Here is a 6192-nt window from a genome sequence, read left to right on the forward strand (position 1 = left end):
ACCTGCTCATATTTAGGTAACCTAATTGATGCCGGACGATATTTCAACAGAGAATCAGGGGTTCAGGCTCCGGACCAGGGAAAATAAAACATTTATTTGCCATCTGAGTAAGAAAAAAAAAAAGGTTTTCAGAGATACTACAATAAATCAGCTGCATTTAACTCTCATATTAAATATTAAAATAAAATACAGGAAAACAAGAAAAAAAAACTATTCTTATGTACACGTTCATATTTTCATGGACAGATTTTATTTTGTACAAGGTTTAACTTTACGAGGTCTTTTAAAACAGGTATTACATGTGATTATAGTTAAAAATGATGATGTAACACATTCATTTTCTTGGGTCCACACCCACGAGTTAAACCAACCAACCACCTACACTTTACTGTTCTTCCTACGACGCCCTTCTAATGACGCTTCAAACTTCCCACCTTGAAGTTGTACTTCTATAAACTCTCCACTAGAGGCCAGTCTTTCCTCATATTCCATATCGATTTTCCTTATTTTTTTTGCCAAGCGTGACCAAAAATCAGCACCATGGAGAGCACGAGATGTTGTATTGTGTAAGGATAAGTTACAGTTGAAGTTAAGGATAGTTTATTCGATCAAATCATCAATGTCTGATTTATTTTTCACCAGAAAACGTTTTGGTTTCAGAACTGATTATAACCGGGATTGTTAACGACGTCTTTGAAGAGTAGAGGGATCACACATCAAGTCCTCGTAAGACAGTAGAGACATTGGAATGTTCACGGCATCATGAATATGTATGAAAGGAGCTGCTCACTGAAGAGAGGATAAAAATGGGGCGGTATCAATAATGCACAGGAATCTGGATCTGTTACTGAGGCTCTTATCCAGTCTGTCATATGAATAAACAGCACATTAGGAGACAGCGTTTGTCAAGGACAGCAAGCAGTTTTGGGTCCAAGAGCCCTGCGTGACTCCTGGATTTGGGTCTCCGGTATCTGGGACGGAATTCCAAATTTAGTGCATTCTCCCTTATCGCTTTTCTTTCACTGTTCTGGGAAACTGAGGTTTTTAGTTAGTGCTTTGTTCGCTGAATATTGTGGTAGAAATGTTGCTTTCCGTAGTATGTGGATCAGCCCGTGTGAGAAAGATTCACTACACAAATTGTATTTAATCAGTGTGTACATGAGTTCACTTCCCTCTCCATCTAAAAGGTTATTTGGGGAATTATTTAGAGCCTAGTTACAGTGGAACCTTGTCAGAGAGGACCCTAACCGTAACCGCAACCGCAACTGCAACCGCAACCGCAACCGCAACCGTAACCGCAACCGTAACAGTAACCGTAACCCTAACTGTAACCGCAACCGCAACTGCAACCGCAACCGCAACCGCAACCGTAACCGCAACCGTAACAGTAACCGTAACCGTAACCGTAACCGTAACCGTAACCGTAACCGTAACCGTAACCGTAACCGTAACCGTGAACTCAACCCCAACCCCAACCCCAACCCAAACCCCAACCCTAACCGTAACCGTAACCGTAACCGTAACCGTAACCGTAACCGTAACCGTAACCGTAACCGTAAACTCAACCCCAACCCCAACCCCAACCCCAACCCCAACCCCAACCCCAACCCCAACCCCAACCCCAACCCCAACCCTAACCCTAAACCTAACCCTAAACCGTAACCGTAACCGTAACCGTAACCGTAACCGTAACCGTAACCGCAACCGTAACCGTAACCGTAACCGTAACCGTGACCGTAACCGCAACCGCAACCGTAACCGTAACCGTAACCGTAACCGTAACCGTAACCGTAACCGTAACTGTAAACTCAACCCCAACCCCAAACCTAAACCATAACCGTAACCGTAACCGTAAACTCAACCCCAACCCCAACCCCAACCCCAACCACAACCCCAACTCCAACCCCAACCCTAACCCTAAACCGTAACCGTAACCGTAACCGTAACCGTAACCGTAACCGTAACCGTAACCGTAACCGTAACCGTAAACTCAACCCCAACCCCAAACCTAAACCATAACCGTAACCATAAACCGTAACCGTAACCATAACCGTAACCGTAACCGTAACCGTAACCGTAACCGTAACCGTAACCGTAACCGTAACCGTAACCGTAACCGTAACCGCTATCGATATCGCGACTGTGACCGCGACTCCGTGACACCGGGACACCGCGACACCGCGACACCGCGACACCGCGACACCGCGACACCGCGACACCGCGACAGTAACTTCAACAAAAGCCTGTGACCAATAACGAGAATGAAAACGGAACGACCAGTTGATCTTTTGCCTTTTGGCTCAGCTCCAAAATGGCTCCTTAGCACCTGATAAGTTGTATAGTTATTTGGTGAAAAAGATGACCTTATATCGGAAAATAATCTTGGATTATTACTACGATTATCACCACAATGATATGTGTCTGACATGGGTGTAACTTTTGGACTTCAAAAGAAGGTGTGGGTGACAAACCTTCAACCAGACCCTGATAGTCCTTCAGGGACAGAGTGACCTATATTAGCAGATGAGGTTCATTAACCTCAAACTACTGCAGAATACTTCAAGGATATTTTATCTGCTCTCAAACACTTTTGAACTTTACAAACTTTAGATCGTCATCAACTGATAAGACACAGTTTACAGAAGACGCCTCTTTACGTAGAAATTAAATTTAGGTCAAGCACAGGCATCCAGGAGAGACTAGAGTTAGAGCGAGTGTTCACACTTTTACTCTCCAAGACTGAGCATGTTTGTCTTGTATGGCGTGAACCAGTGACAGCGTTAAATCCCCTTCATTTGCATAGACGTCGTGCACCATCATCCCCGGAGTTGAGATCAAGGATTTTCTTCTCCCAATAATAAACCGGGTCACGCCGACAGCTTTTCGGTGGCAGCGCCGCTCAAGCATCCGAGCCGCTCTCACTGGGAGGTTATTAACAGATAATCATATTCCGAGGTTGCGTAACAGACGCTGTCAGTGACGGAACTAAATCCGGTTTTAATTAGTTAGGAACGTTTTCAAAGTTTTGCACGGAGAACCGTTCACAGCGGGCGGACGTGTTTATTAACTAGTTATATAAATGAGCTCGAACGTCTCTGCGGAGGTGACACTCGCAGAAGATGGATCAGAACCCATTACAGGTCGTTGACCTCAAAGAGCTTCACACGTGTTCACATGTCAAGTCACTCATTGACCACGAGCTGAGCTGATGTTGCTTCATATGCATGAGTGGAGATACTGTTCGAACATATTGTTTAAATGATGCAAAACAAATATTTTCTCATGGTGAAAAGTCTTAAATGAATAATTGGTATTGGATCAAATTGTATTGAATGTTAATTTACATGTGAATAGATTCAAATATAAATCGGAAAATGGAAAAATCTGTTTTAATCAATGAGAATATTAAAAAAATTAAGAGGAACATCATGACGTTTACTGGCTTAACGTTGGTATTTTGTGAACTTTGGTATAAATGTGGCCCTTTTTAAATCAATAAAAACTCAATTAAGAGTGGTTTTCTTTTATAATTGTATCGCTTTTTTCTATCTTTGTTCTACAATATATAATATTTTACACTACGTAATATAGAGTTTTTATTATATATACATATATATATATATACATGTATATATATATATATATATATATATATATATATATAAAAATACTAACTTTGAGTACGCTAGTATGTGAATTTGAGACACAGCATGACTTATTGAAGGTAAGTTAATGATTACAGATGTAACAAATTAAATACTACATTGTTCTGCTTTAATTCGATAAATTCGCATGAGATTATGCAAAAATTGAAAATGGTTTTATCACAAAATTATGTTTTAACTTAACGACACGGACTTGGGTGAAAGTCTGGAGAAACCAAACATGTTAGATTAATAGAAAGTGTGGAAATTTATGTAAATATTATATATATATATTATATATATATATACATGTATATATATATATATATATATCTATATATATATATACAGTATATATATTCAGTATATATATTGTTTTATTGTTACATAGGTCTCTTAAAATCATAAATATTTACATTAATTTCCACACTTTCTATTAATCTAACATGTTTGGTTTCTCCAGACTTTCACCCAAGTCCGTGTCGTTAAGTCAAAACATAATTTAGTGATTAAAACCCTTTTCAATTTTTGCATAATCTCATGCGAATTTATCGAATTAAAGCAGAACAATGTAGTATTTAATTTGTTACATCTGTAATCATTAATTTACCTTCAATAAGTCATGCTGTGTCTCAAATTCACATACTAGCGTACTCAAAGTTAGTATTTTTAGTGCGTAAATGCGCCTTAATTCTTAGTATGAGTAATTTAGTGCTCCATGCACACTAAATTACTAAAACGCCCACAAAACTGAGTATGGTTCGATGGACACTATCTACACTAAACAGCTCCATCTTAGTGAGGTTGTAAACGGAAGTTACATCATATATAAATGCATATATATTCATATACTTACAGGATATTTGCATGAGGATGAGACGTCTTCGGTGCTGATAGTAGCTTATATTCGAATATTTTTTCTTTATTTCTTTTTCCAAACGTGCTGCCAGCAGGTGGCGATAGCGTTCAAACATGGTTGCAACCATCGTTAAATAGTAGTAGAAGAAGAATCTGTCGCGTCATTTCCTGTTAGTGCGTAGCATCAGTGTTTGATTTGAGACATACTATCTGTTGAGAATTTGCGTACTAGTTAGTATGCACACTATCCTGATGCATACTAACTTCTAGTATACTAAGAGAAGTATGCGATTTGAAACACAGCATCAGTGTTTTTCATTTTGTGTTGCGGTTTCCTGGAAGATAAAAAAGGAAAATAGGAAATAGAAGTTTTTCTGTCGTTTTATGAAGAAATGCAGTTGTACTTGTCCTGACACTAGGGGGAGCCAGAAACAACATCTTCAATGTCACATATTGCTGTTTTAATATTTTTGCCATTTGTTTAAATCACTTTTTTGTTAATGTAGATGAATAAAAAATAAAATTTCTTTTTAATATATATATTTTTGTTTCAAGCCACCAATAAGTTATAAAACATTTATTGATTAATACAATAGCAACAATATTTACAAAAATGTAAACGTATATATAATACAGATGACATCGGGCAGTAAAAAGTATGAAACTAGGTCAGTGTATTTTCTCAATAATTGTGCTTAATTTGTATTTTTTGAGAAATATACCCATTGTTTCCTTAAGGTAGGAATTTAAAAGATTATCTTAAGATTAAAGTCATCATGAAGTCATAAAATGAAGCTTAAGTCTACGTGTGGATTTATTTCCACCTTACGCCTCCGACGAGACTTGGCAGGCGTCCCTGAAAGTTGCTGTCATCTCGGAGTCCGTCCAGGAAAAAGGACGCTCTCCTTCCTGCTGCCAGGTCACATTTGTCTGCCAGCAGGACAGCAGGGACCGGGCATTGGATGTCAGCACCGACTCTGTCGTCTATTTCTTAGATCCTCAGTGACACAGCTTCTAAAACGGAGCTGTTTGTAACGTCAAGCGTGGCCAGAGCTCCCGTCGCTCCTCCGTCACTCGGTATCTTCAGCTGCTCTTGAGAGCGAAACTCAAGGATGTTTTGGAGACGTTTGATTCGAGACATTTGGGTTAATTGATGACGGAGCTCATTTTTAAGAAACATTCAGTGCTTAGCAAGCATCCACGTTAATCCAAATCCTTCTTGTTTTTTTCTATGAATTCCTGTCCTTGGTGAAAGACAATTTATAGTCACTTGTTCAAGTCACCATTTTGAAATGTGAATCTGAGTTAATAATAAATAAAAATGTAGAAAAAGAGCTTCTTTTTATTCTAAGAAAGCTATCTGACAGTCAAAGTAGAGCCTTTACTTTTGACTAATACGTTTCTTAATAATTTTTTTATTTAATACATTTATTTTAGATATTTTCTCCCATAATTCCCAATTCAAAATATATTCATTTATAGCCCTCATAGCCAATACATACTCTATTAGTTTATATTAAATCCTTTTAGAAATATTTATATTGATTTATCTCCGAATCTACTTGTTTATTTATTCTCCTTTTATTATTTGATATTTCATTTTTGTGTTTTTGGATTCTTAAATACTGTGGTGCCATTATTTGAAAAAATAAATAAGAAAAATAAAATAAGAAAAATAAGTAACCATTGA

Source organism: Callionymus lyra, chromosome 18, assembly GCF_982586985.1.
Source record: "Callionymus lyra chromosome 18, fCalLyr1.hap1.1, whole genome shotgun sequence".
Classification (NCBI taxonomy): domain Eukaryota; kingdom Metazoa; phylum Chordata; class Actinopteri; order Syngnathiformes; family Callionymidae; genus Callionymus; species Callionymus lyra.